The sequence below is a fragment of the Bufo gargarizans genome, chromosome 1 (assembly GCF_014858855.1).
Source record: "Bufo gargarizans isolate SCDJY-AF-19 chromosome 1, ASM1485885v1, whole genome shotgun sequence".
Lineage (NCBI taxonomy): Eukaryota > Metazoa > Chordata > Amphibia > Anura > Bufonidae > Bufo > Bufo gargarizans.
This window is the reverse complement of record NC_058080.1, coordinates 556,616,947-556,631,273: the sequence shown is the minus strand read 5'-3', so window position 1 is coordinate 556,631,273 and position 14,327 is coordinate 556,616,947.

Sequence of the window (14,327 nt, the reverse complement as noted above, 5' to 3'; positions counted from 1 at the left end):
CTTGATCACCCCTTCTTGCCCCTGTCAATCACTAGTGAAAGTGAAAAAAGTGATCAGTGTAAACTGTCACTTTTTTTTCCCACTGGTATTGACTGTTAGGTTTTAGGGATAGTTTAGGCCCCTTGGTTAGGTAGTTTAGCGATCGTTTAGCACCCAGCCCACCGCACCGCAGTCACTTATTCGCTGATTAGCGTATCGCTAATCAGCATGTGTACTTTTATAGTATCTGTAAGTGATCAAAACTGATCACAGTCAGATCTATAATAGTATTAGTGTCACCTTAGTTCGCCCTCCACCCAAAATGCAGTGTTTGCTCGATCAGGCCTGATCGGTCGCCCACACGTGCGTTCGCCCACGCCCGCCCCGCCGCAGTGACATTTTTTTATTTTTTATCACTGCACATTCACTTTACAAGCGCTGCGGCGATAAAAAAAATCAGTTTTGATATTTTTTATCAACCGCAGCGGCCTCCGGTACTTCGCTAGCCTCTCATTTGTAAGACAGGCTTGCTTTTTTTCTTGGGTAGTCTCAGGGAATACCCCTAAATTTAGTTGCCCAAATGTCAAACAGGGGGTATTCTTCTGAAGAGGCCTACAGGCTTCTGACCCAGTCGGATGAGGAATGGGAACCCTCATCTGACGAATCTAGCGGGTCAGAATTTGAACCTGTAGGTATTCGCTGAGGGGCATATTGAGTCCATGAAAGATTGAAATTTTGGTCTCAAGTTAGCGGAAAGGGAGATTTTGTGAGAAAAAAAAATAAAAAATCTCCGCTAACTTGTGCCAAAAAATGTTCTATGTACTCGGCATGCCCCTCATTGAATACCTTGGGATGTCTTCTTTCCAAATGGGGTCACATGTGGGGTATTTATACTGCCCTGGCTTTTTAGGGGCCCTAAAGCGTGAGAAGAAGTCTGGGATCCAAATGTCTACAAATGCCCTCCTAAAAGGAATTTGGGCCCCTTTGCGCCCTTAGGCTGCAAAAAAGTGTCACACATGTGGTATCGCCGTACTCAGGAGAAGTTGGGGAATGTGTTTTGGCGTGTCATTTTACATATACCCATGCTGGGTGAGAGAAATATCTTGGCAAAAGACAACTTTAACCATTTTTTTATACAAAGTTGGCATTTGACCAAGATATTTCTCTCACCCAGCATGAATATATGTAAAAATACACCCCAAAAAACATTCCCCAACTTCTCCTGAGTATGGCGATACCACATGTGTGACACCTTTTTGCAGCCTAGGTAGGCAAATGGGCCCACATTCCAAAGAGTACCTTTCTGATTTCACAGGCCATTTTTTAGAGATTTTGATTTCAAACTACTTCTCACGCATTTGGGCACCTAAAATGCCAGGGCAGTATTACTACCCCACAACTGACCCCATTTTGGAAAGAAGACACCCCAAGGTATTTCATGATGGGCATAGTGAGTTCATGGAAGTTTTTATTTTTTTGTCACAAGTTAGTGGAATATGAGAGTTTGTAAGAAAAAAAAAATCATAATTTTCCGCTAACTTGTGACAAAAAATAAAAAGTTCTATGAACTAACTATGCCCATCAGCAAATACCTTAGGGTGTCTACTTTCCGAAATAGGGTCATTTGTGGGGTTTTTCTACTGTCTGGGCATTGTAGAACCTCAAGAAACATGACAAGTGCTCAGAAAGTCAGAACTGCTTCAAAAAGTGGAAATTCACATTTTTGTACCATAGTTTGTAAACGCTATAACTTTTACCCAAACCATTTTTTTTTTTACCCAAACATTTTTTTTTATCAAAGACATGTAGAACAATAAATTTAGCGAAAAATTTATATATGGATGTCTTTTTTTTTGTGCAAAATTTTACAACTGAAAGTGAAAAATGTCATTTTTTTGCAAAAAAATCGTTAAATTTTGATTAATAAAAGAAAAAGTTAAAATGTCAGCAGCAATGAAATACCACCAAATGAAAGCTCTATTAGTGAGAAGAAAAGGAGGTAAAATTCATTTGGGTGGTAAGTTGCATGACAGAGCAATAAACAGTGAAAGTAGTGTAGTGCAGAAGTGTAAAAAGTGGCCTGGTCATTAAGGGTGTTTCAGCTAGGGGGGCTGAGGTGGTTAAAATAGTATTCTAGCTCAAACAATGTATCACTAATGTATTAGATAGGTGAGAAATTCAAGAGTGGTGTTATCCCACTGATTGAATCATAAAGATACCATTTCCCTGTATATTGGCTGTGCTCTGCTGTTTTCACCAGTATCATAGACTTTTAAAAGAATGATAGGATGTATATTCGACCACCGTGTCATTCAAACTACTACTAGTTGCAGTCTTGCATTGGGGAAAGCACCAGAGTCCCCCATTAGAGATGGCCTTGTGGTTTGCCCAGCGGTCTTTGCGCCAATTGAGATGTTTCAGCACACGGACACACCACCACCCTATGAAAGAACCCGATCTGGCAGCCATTTTACATTATGTGTTTTGCCAGTGTAGGGAAAAGTTGCTTTGTGGAGCAGAGATAGGCTGTTAGGGACAACAAACGCTAGCTAATAGGGCCATAAAAGTCATATTAAGGACTGGTATAGGTGTGCTATCAATAGGTGTGATATAGAGGGGTGTGATATACTTATAATATACTTTCTAACATAGAAATTATATTATAGTGCATTTAAATTGTGCAGCAGGTTCTGCTGTGATATTTGAGCTATATAGAGGGACAAACGCTATTGGAATAACTAATTGCAACGGGTGTGATATACCTATTGACACAAAAAAAAGATTGAGGGGTGTGATATACCTTTTTCCACAAAGTACTGACTGAGGGCTGTGATATACCTGTTGCCCCAAATAAACAGGGTGGTGTGATATAACTGTTGTAGCAAAAAAATAATTGATAGGTGTGATATACCTGCTTCCACCAAATATTGATTGAGGGCTGCAATACACCTGCTTCCAGAAAATACTGATTAAGGGGTTCGATATATCTGCTTCCACCAAATATTGATTGAGGCCTGCGATATACCTGCTCCCACAAAATACTGATTAAGGGGTTTCATATAGATGCTTCCACAAAATACTGATTGAGGGCTGCGATATAACTGCTTCCATAAAATACTAAATAAGGGGTTTGATATACCTGTTTCCACCATATATTGATTCAGGCCTGCGATATACCCGCTTCCACAAAATACTGATTCAGGGGTTCGATATACCTGCTTCCACAAAATACTGATTGAGGATTGCAATATACCTGCTTCTACAAAATACTGATTATGGGGATATACCTGCTTCCACAAAATACTGATTAAGGGGTTTGATATACCTGTTTCTACCAAATATTGATTGAGGCGTGCTATATAACTGCTTCCACAAATTACAGATTAAAAGGTTTCGTTATACCTGTTTCCACCAAATATTGATTGAGGGCTGAGATATACCTGATTCAACAAAATACTAATTAAGGGGTTTGATATTCCTGCTTCCACAAACTACTGATTTAGGGGTTGCGATATACCTGCTTCCACAAAATACTGATTGAGGGATTCAATATATACCTTTTTCTACCAAATATTGATTGAGGGGTGAGATAAACCTGCTTCCACAAAATACTGATTAAGGGGTTTGATATACCTGTTTCTACCAAATATTGATTGAGGCGTGCTATATACCTGCTTCCACAAAATACAGATTAAAAGGTTTCGTTATACGTACTTCCACAAAATACTGATTGAGGGGTTTGATATACCTGATTCCGCAAAATACTGATTAAGGGGTTTGATATACCTTCTTCCAGAAAATTCTGATTGAGGGCTGCAATATACCTGCTTCCCCAAAATACTGATTGAGGGGTTTGAGATACCTGATTCCATAAAATAGTGATTCAGGGGTTTGATATACCAGCTTCTGCAAAATACTAATTGAGGGCTAAGATATACCTGCTTCCACAAAATACTGATTTAGGGGTTTGATATACCTGTTTCTACCAAATATTGATTGAAGCCTGCAATATACGTGCTTCCACAAAATACTGATTAAGGGGTTTGATATACCTGATTCCACAAAATAATAATTGAGGCCTGTGATTTACCTGCTTCCACAAAATACTGATTGAGGAGTTTGATATACCCGATTCCACAAAATAATAATTGAGGGCTGCGATACACCTGCTGCCACAAAATACAGATTAAGGGGTTTGATATTCCTGGTTCTACCAAATATTGATTGAGGCCTACAATATACCTGCTTCCACAAAATACCGATTAAGGGGTTCAATATAACTGTTTCCACCAAATATTGATTGAGACCTGCGATTTACCTGCTTTCACAAAATAATGATTGAGGGCTGCGATACACCTGCTGCCACAAAATATTGATTGAGGGCAGTGATATTCCTACTTCCGCAAAATAATAATTATGGCGTTCAATATATACCTGTTTCTACCAAATATTGATTGAGGGGTGCAATATGCCTACGTCTACAAAATACTGATTAAGGGGTTCGATATACCTGCTTCCACAAAATACTGATTGAGGGCAGCAATATTCCTGCTTCCACAAAATAATGATTAAGGGGTTCGATATAAACCTTTTTCTACCAAATATTAATTGAGGTATGCGATATATCTCCGCTTCCACAAAATACTGATTAAAGGGGTTTGTTATACCTGTTTCCACCAAATATTGATTGAGGCCTGCAATATACCTGCTTCCACAAAATACTGATTAAGGGGTTTTATATAGTGGCTTCCACAAAATACTGATTGAGGGCTACGAGATACCTGCTTCCACAAAATACTGATTGAGGGTTGCAATATACCTGCTTCTACAAAATACTGATTATGGGGATATACTTGCTTCCACAAAATACAGATTAAAAGGTTTTGTTATACCTGTTTCCACCAAATATTGATTGAGGGCTCCTTCTCCATCCTCCGTCTCCTCCTTGGCTGACTCCTCCTTTTCCACTGCTACCGCCTATTACGCTGCACCCCCCAAAGCTACCCAGAAGCTATTTGACATCCCAGGTGAGACATTGCCATACTGTTCTGTGACTGTTGTGTCTGAAAGCCAAGAGCCACACCAGTCCAGCACTCTTTTCAGCTCTGCGGTCACAGGCCAATCAGTGGCTAACCCCGCTCAGTTTGACAGTTGTGTGACACATGCAGACTTCTGTGGCCATTTGATGAGATCACCAAACAGGTCAGTCGCAGCTAGGGCGCCATCAGTGACATCGTAACTTACACCTTCCTTCTGGAGCACGCATTGCGTTGTGTCATTGATCAAGCTGTCGAGGAGCAGGAGCTGGAAGAACAGGAAGTCGCAATGCTGAATGAATTCCCAGGGGGGCCACTCCATCTGAGACAAGTCAGCAGGAGTCTGAAGAGGAGTCAGAGGAGAATAATGACTGGGGGGAGGAGGAGGAGGAGCAAGAAGAGCAGGCTTTGAGGGGGACTTTAAACTTTTGGGGTATCCCTGGTGTTCTCCGTGGCTGGGGGAGGAGACTGAGGACGAAATTCTCCTGGGTGATGAGCAGGAGCCAGGGCGCTCTTCAGCTTCTAATTTAGTGCAAATGGGGGGCTTCATGTTAAAGTGTTTGAAGAGGGACCCCTGTATAAAAAGCATAAAGGGCAAGGACCAGTACTGGGTGGCAACGTACTTAGACCCCCGGTACAAAAACTAAATGGCAGACATGTTACCAGCATCACAGAGGGCTGTTAGAATGCAGCACTTCCAGGCCTTGCTTTGAGAAATGCGGTATTCTGCTTTTGCGGGCGCTAGCAGAGGAATTTCCACTCACAGAGAAACAGTTGCGCGTACAAATCCAACAGCTCATGTAAGAAGAGGGCGTTTTGAATATGTGTTGGTCACTTCAGATATGAGATCATTCCTGCATCCAACCCATCGACAGCCGCCCTCCAGATCCAGCCTCAGGAAACACCTAGACCAACAGGTTTCCGACTATATCATCTTAACGATCGATGTGGACACTCTGAGAAGCGAGGAACCCCTGGACTACTGGGTGTGCAGGCTTGACCTGTGGCCAGAGCTGTCACAATTTTCCATGGAACTGTTGGCTTGCCCCTCCTCAAGTGTCCTGTCCGAAAGGATGTTCAGCGCAGCAGGCGGGATCGTGACCGATAAGCACGCTCGCCTAGCTCACCAAAGTGTGGACTACCTCACATTTCTAAAAAATAATGAGGCATGGATCTCTGAGGAATTCAACACCTATGATGACCAAGTGTAATTTAATTTCCTCATGCCAACCCACACATATCTACGACGACCCAGAACAAAGAATGGTCCTTGTCTTATGTATATACAGCTGCATAAAGGGCATTTCTTTCAATTGAATGCCTACATTTTGGGGCCTGTACTGGCCTACAGTAAAATTTTTATGCAGTTACCGCCTAATGTACCTCCAGCCACATAATCACAAGTTCTTTTCTGTCAGGTTAGTGCCTAATTTTGGGGGCCTGTACTGGCCTACGGTTAAACAGTAAAATTTTTATCCAGTGACCGCCTAATGTACCTTCAGCCACATAATCACAAGTTCTTTTCTGTCAGGTGAATGCCTAATTTTTGCGGCCTGTACTCCATTGACCTACAGTTAAAAATGTATCCAGTGACTGTCTAATGTACCTCCAGCCAATTATTAACAGGTTCTTTTCTGTCTGGTGAATGCCTCATTTTTGGGGCCTATACTCCCATGGCCTAAAATAAAAAATGTCCAGGTCCAGAGGGGCAAATTTTTGAGAGTTTTCTCTTTAAGACACATAAAATTGCCCCCGATTAACATACATCTTTTTGTGGAAATTTTTGCCAATGATCCCCCTCTAGTATGTCAATTTCCATGGTGTTGGATGATTTGTGCACTTCTAGTAAGTATTTGGTGGCTGCAAATATGACCTGAATGTTTTTCAGGTTCGCCTGCCATTAAAGTCAATAATGCCTAGCACGAACATTCCCGGCACAAACGTTCCCGGCCGATGTTCATCCATCACTATCCCCCATTGTTGTGATTGGTTGGGTTTTAAGTGGTCAGATCTATTTTGACTGAGCATTTATCACCTCACCAGTGGATAGGTGATAAATATTTCAGAAGACCTCTTTAATACAAAGGCTCTTGACAGCAAGGACATGCATATCTAATTGAGTTGCTGTGTAGCCCTTATAGAGTAGATCTTAGACCTTGTTTATTTCATCTTCTTCTCTTGTCTGTTATCGTTATGATTTTTTACCAGAGAAGTGGATCATGGTACCACAATTAACTCATACCAGCTAAAAAGAGTTTTGTAGTCTAAGAAACATCTCTGCTCTTAATATGTAGCCCCTGCAAGGAGGTTTTGGCTTCACTGATCAGATTCCCAGGTTGTGGACCTCATGTTTGTCATTGATTGGTTGCATATTTACTGCTAGAAAAGTGTGTAATAATAGTAGAGCTACTGTGAGAGTAGTCAGGATTAAAAAAAAACAGAGGATATGAAGACAAAAATGAAAGTGAATCATGGGTTAAAACCAAGAAGTTGAACTACATGTGTCAGATAGAAAATCTGAAGAAGAGAAATAGAGGCAGAATCCAGAATTGGGTGATGCTCAGATCTAATATATAAAGCTGAGTGTATGTCTGTGTGTATGTATGTCCGCTAAAGGAATCCCCACTGTCACATTTACAATCACAAAATTTGGCACACAGGTACATCAGGTGTCCAAGAAGGTTTAAGACCGGGTCTCAGCTCTCTAGGACTTACCATTCCTGAGATATTTCCCAAAAATGCATTAGCCAATAGAAGCTTGGTCACATGACCCTTATCAGCCAATAGAAGCTCGCAGGCTGTTAGCCTCCACATACACAGTTTTGCTCCAGGTTTCCATAATAACCAAACCATTTTTCTTCACTGCTATAGGTGAGCTTTAACCACCTCAGCTCCCCTAGCTTAAACACCCTTAATGACCAGACCACGTTTTACACTTCTGCACTACACTACTTTCACCGTTTATTGCTCGGTCATGCAACTTACCACCCAAATGAATTTTACCTCCTTTTCTTCTCACTAATAGAGCTTTAATTTCGTGGTATTTCATTGCTGCTGACATTTTTACTTTTCTGTTATTAATCAAAATTTACCTAAATTTTTGCACTTTCAGTTGTACATTTAAAAAAAAAAATACATTTCTATATAAACTTTTCTCTAAATGTATTGTTCTACATGTCTTTGATAAAAAAAAAAAATGATTGGGTAAAAAAAGAAAATGGTTTGGGTAAAAGTTATAGCGTTTACAAACTATGGTACAAAAATGTGAATTTCCGCTTTTTGAAGCAGCTCTGACATTCTGAGCACATGTCATGTTTCCTGAGGTTCTACAATGCCCAGACAGTAGAAAAACCCCACAAATGACCCCATTTCGGAAAGTAGACACCCTAAGGTATTCGCTGATGGGCATAGTGAGTTCATAGAACTTTTTATTTTTTGTCACAAGTTAGCGGAAAATTATGATTTTTTTTCCTTTTTTCCTTACAAACTCTCATATTCCACTAACTTGTGACAAAAATAAAAACTTCCATGAACTCACTATGCCCATCACAAAATATCTTGGGTGTCTTCTTTCCAAAATGGGTTCACTTGTGGGGTAGTTATACTGCCCTGGCATTTTAGGGGCCCAAATGCGTGAGAAGTAGTTTGAAATCAAAATGTGTAAAAAATGCACTGTGAGATCCTAAAGGTGCTCTTTAGAATGTGGGCCCCTTTGCCCACCTAGGCTGCAAAAAAGTATCACACATGTGGTATCGCCGTACTCAGGAGAAGTTGGGCAATGTGTTTTGGGGTGTCTTTTTACACATGTCCATGCTGGGTGAGATAAATATCTCTGTCAAATGACAACTTTGTATAAAAAAAAAATTGGAAAAGTTGTCTTTTAGAGAGATATTTCTCTCACCCAGCATGGGTATATGTAAAATGACACCCCAAAACACATTGCCCAACTTATCCTGAGTACGACGTTACCACATGTGTGAGACTTTTTTTCAGCCTAGGTGGGCAAAGGGGCCCACATTCCAAAGAGCACCTTTAGGATTTCACAGGGCATTTTTTACACATTTTGATTTCAAACTAATTCTCACACATTAGGGCCCCTAAAATGCCAGGGCAGTATAACTGCCCCACAAATGACCCCATTTTGGAAAGAAGACACCCCAAGGTATTTTGTGATGGGCATAGTGAGTTCATGGAAGTTTGAATTTTTTGTCACAAGTTAGTGGAATATAAGACTTTGTAAGAAAGAAAAAAGAAAAATCATCATTTTCTGATAACTTGTGACAAAAAATAAAAAATTCTAGGAACCCGTCATGCCCCTCACGGAATACCTTGGGGTGTCTTCTTTCCAAAATGGGGTCACTTGTAGGGTAGTTATACTGCCCTGGCATTTTAGGGGCCCTAATGCGTGAGAAGTAGTTTGAAATCAAAATGTGTAAAAAATGCCCTGTGAAATCCTAAAGGTGCTCTTTAGAATGTGGGCCTCTTTGCCGACCTAGGCAGCAAAAAGTGTCACACATGTGGTATCGCCGTACTTGGAAGAAGTAGGGCAATGTGTTTTAGGGTGTATTTTTACATATACCCATGCTGGGTGAGAGAAATATCTCTCTAAAAGTCAACTTTTCCCATTTTTTTATACAAAGTTGTCATTATAGAGAGATATTTCTCTCACCCAGCATGGGTATATGTAAAAAGACACCGCAAAACACATTGCCCTATTTCTCCTGAGTATGGCAATACCACATGTGTGACACTTTTTTGCAGCCTAGATGCGCAAAGGGGCCCAAATTCCTTTTAGGAGGGCATTTTTAGACTTTTGGATTCCAGACTTCTTCTCACGCTTTAGGGCCCCTAAAATGCCATGGCAGTATAAATACCCCACATGTGACCCCATTTTGGAAAGAAGACACCCCAACGTATTCCATGAGGGGCATGGCAAGTTCATAGAATTTTTTTTTGGGCACAAGTTAGCGGAAATTATTATTATATTTATTTTTTCTCACAAAGTCTCCCTTTCCGCTAACTTGGGACAAAAAGTTCAATCTTTCATGGACTCAATATGCCCTCAGCGAATACCTTGGGGTGTCTACTTTCCGAAATGGGGTCATATGTGGGGCATTTATACTGCCCTGGCATTTTAGGGGCCCTAAAGCGTGAGAAGAAGTCTGGAATATAAATGTAAAAAAAACGCATTTGGATTCCGTGAGGGGTATGGTGAGTTCATGTGAGATTTTATTTTTTGTCACAAGTTAGTGGAATATAAGACTTTGTAATAAAACAAAAAAATAAAAAATTTCCGCTAACTTATGCTAAAAAAAGTCTGAATGGAGCCTCACAGGGGGGCTGATCAATGACAGGGGGGTGATCAGGGAGTCTATATGGGGTGATCACCACCCTGTCATTGATCACCCCCCCCCTGTAAGGCTCCATTCGGAGTTCCGTATGTGTTTTGCGGATCCGATCCATGGATCCGTAAAACACATATGGACGTCTGAATGGAGCCTTACAGGGAGGTGATCAATGACAGGGGGGTGATCAGGGAGTCTATATGGGGTGATCACCACCCTGTCATTGATCACCCCCATGTAAGGTGTTTTACGGATCCGCGGTGTCAGTGTTTTGCGGATCCGCAAAACACATACGTGCGTCTGAATGGAGCCTTACAGGGGGGTGATCAATGACAGGGGGTGATCACCCCATATAGACTCCCTGATCACCCCCCTGTCATTGATCACCCCCCTGAAAGGCTCCATTCACAGGTCCGTATGTGTTTTGCGGATCCACGGATCCATGGATCGGATCCGCAAAACACATACGGACGTCTGAATGGAGCCTTACAGGGGGTGATCAATGACAGGGGGTGATCAGGGAGTCTATATGGGGTGATCACCTCCCCTGTAAGGCTCCATTCGGAGTTCCGTATGTGTTTTGCGGATCTGATCCATGGATCCGTAAAACACATATGGACGTCTGAATGGAGCCTTACTGGGGGGTGATCAATGACAAGGGGGTGATCAGGGAGTCTATATGGGGTGATCACCACCCTGTCATTGATCACCTCCCTGCAAGGCTCCATTCAGACGTCCGTATGTGTTTTGCGGATCCGAGCCATGGATCCGTGGATCCATAAAACACATACGGACGTCTGAATGGAGCCTTACAGGGGGGTGATCAACGACAGGGAGGTGATCAATGACAGGGGGTGATCAGGGAGTCTATATGGGGTGATCACCACCCTGTCATTGATCACCTTCCTGTAAGGCTCCATTCAGACGTCCGTATGTGTTTTGCGGATCCGAGCCATGGATCCGTGGATCCATAAAACACATACGGACGTCTGAATGGAGCCTTACAGGGGGGTGATCAACGACAGGGAGGTGATCAATGACAGGGGTGATCAGGGAGTCTATATGGGGTGATCACCACCCTGTCATTGATCACCCCCCTGTAAGGATCCATTCAGACGTTCGTATGTGTTTTGCAGATCCGATCCATGGATCCGTGGAGCCGTAAAACACATACGTACGTCTGAATGGAGCCTTACCGGGGGGTGATCAATGACAGGGGGGTGATCAGGGAGTCTATATGGGCGATCACCCCCTGTAAGGCTCCATTCAGACGTCCGTATGTGTTTTGCGGATCCGAGGATCCGTAAAAAACACATACGGACGTCTGAATGGAGCCTTACAGGTGGGTGATCAATGACAGGGGGGTGATCAATGATAGGGAGTCTATATGGGGTTATCAGGGGTTAATAAGGGGTTAATAAGTGACAGGGGGGTGTAGTGTAGTGTGGTGCTTGGTGCTACTTATTGCAGATCTGCCTGTGTCCTCTGGTGGTCGATCCAAGCAAAAGGGACCACCAGAGGACCAGGTAGCAGGTATATTAGACGCTGTTATCAAAACAGCGTCTAATATACCTGTTAGGGGTTAAAAAATCACATCTACAGCCTGCCAGCGAACGATCGCCGCTGGCAAGCTGTAGATCCACTCGCTTACCTGCAGTTCCTGTGAACGTGCGTGCCTGTGTGCACGCGTTCACAGGAAATCTCGCGTCTCGCGAGATGACCCGCCAATGCATGACTGTGCCTGAGTAAGCCGCCTCCGGAACGCGATCCTGCGTTTGGCGGTCCGGAGGCGGTTAAAGGAAAACTGTCACCAGGATAATCGCTATTGAAGTAAAGCCATGGCTTAATAGCACTTAGTACCTTATTTCAAGATGTTCCTTTCCAGCAATATTTTTATCCTTTGAAAATCCAATTTATTTGGTATGGAAATGAGCCAGTAAGATAACCAGAGGGGCGTCATTCTTGCACGAAGGAGCCCAGACACCTCCTGCCACAATTTGTCCACCCTCAAAAGACAAACTTAAAACCATGTCCCCGTGCCCCACTAAGTCACGCCCCTGGTTCAGTTAGGCCACGCCCCTCCCACTACTCAGCCGACAGGGATTGAAAAAATGATTGTAAAAATCAACTTCTATCAGCTGCAGGGGTGGGAGGGAGGGTGACTTTCCTTGCTGGTCACACTAATACAGCACAGTGCTGATGTCTTAAAGTCAGCTGTTCAAAAGGAGACGCCCCTGATCTGGTTAAGCCACCCCCCTCCCACTCCTTAGTTAAGACAGATTGAAAAAATGAAGTCAAAAGTCAACTTCTAGGTCCCACTAAACCACGCCCGAAATGGTTAGGCCACAACCCCTCCTACTCTTCAGCCGACAGGGATAGAAAAAATGAAGTTAAAAATCAACTTCTGTGGTAGGGGTGGTAGGGACAGTGACTTTCTCCCTGGAGCTCACACTCAGAGAGCATGGTCCTGCTGTCTTAGAGTGAGCTATTCAAAGGGACAGGCTCCCGATCATGTTAGGCCGCGCCCCTCCCACTCCTCCCCTGACAGGAATCGAAAAAATTAAGTTAAAAATCAATTTCTAGGTCCCACTAAGCCACACCCATTATTCGGATAGGCCATGCCCCTTCCCACTCCTCAGCCAACAGCAATTGAAAAAATGAAGTTAAAAATCTACTTCTTTCAGCTGCAGAGGATGGAGGGAGGGTGACTTTCTCCCTGCAGCTCACACTCAGACAGCACAGTGCTGCTATTTTAGAGTGAGCTATTCAAAAGGATAGGCCACTGATCCAGTTAGGCCACGCCAACCCCCTCCTCAGCCGAAAGGGATTGAAAAAATGAAGTTAACAATCAACTTCTAGGTCCCGCTAAGCCACACCCTGATCTGGTTAGGCCACGCCCCCCCACTCCTCAACCGACAGGGATTGAAAAATGAAGTTTAAAATCAACTTCTTTCAGCTGCAGAGGAGGGAGGGATGGTGGCTTTCTCCCTGCAGCTCAGGCTCAGACAGCACGGTGCTGCTGTTGGAGAGTGAGCTGTTCAAAAGGACATCCTTGTGTCCGTCCAGGCCCTGTGCCAGACGGAGGACAGGGAGTCTGAAAGCCGGACTGTCCGGCCTAAAACTGGACCTCTGGCCACCCTAGGGGCAGATTGCTGTAGAGGTCACTGTTAAGGGGGTGGACCCCTGTGGAGGTCACTGTCAAGGGGTGGTGTGCTGTGAAACTCACTGTTAAAGGGGAAGGCTACTGTAAAAGTCAAAGTTAAGGGGGTGGGCTGCTGTGGAGGTCCAATTTTAAGGGACGGGGCACTTTGGGGGGGGGTCAGTGTTAAGAGGTGGGGGGCTGTGGAGGTCTCTGTTAAGGGGGTGAGGTGCTGTAGATGTCACTGTTATAGTGGATAGTGTTGATATCATTTAACGACACACACAAGCATTAAATGAAATAGATTAAATATACCCGAGCAAAGCCGAGTCCTTCAGCTAGTCCAGGATAAAATCACAATTAGCTAGCTCATTGACAGTGGTACATTTCTTAAGGTAGGCATAAGTGTATATTACAGGTTTCATACTTTTTGCTGTATTAACAAACTGCTGGTGGGTGGAAATACTGTACGTAGCATTTTTTTGTGTATTTTTATTAAAGCTTCTTTCCTATGTGCTTATTATGCTTTTCTACACTCAGGTTCAGTCTACGAAATCAGTTTAATTGTACTTTTGATCCCTATCACAATGTTTTAATTTGCTCTAATAGATTAATAAGCTTAAAGTTGGAAAGTGAAGCAGTGATTGTCAAGGATCTTAGTATACTTATTTTATTGTATTGGTGGCAGATGCTAGATTTTTAGTCACACAAATATTTGTATATTTGTTGTGATCTTAACATACATATATATATGCATTCTATCAGAGTGGGTATAAAATTGTGATTGTCTTTTATATATATTGGCTGTAAATATTCACTAACAATAAC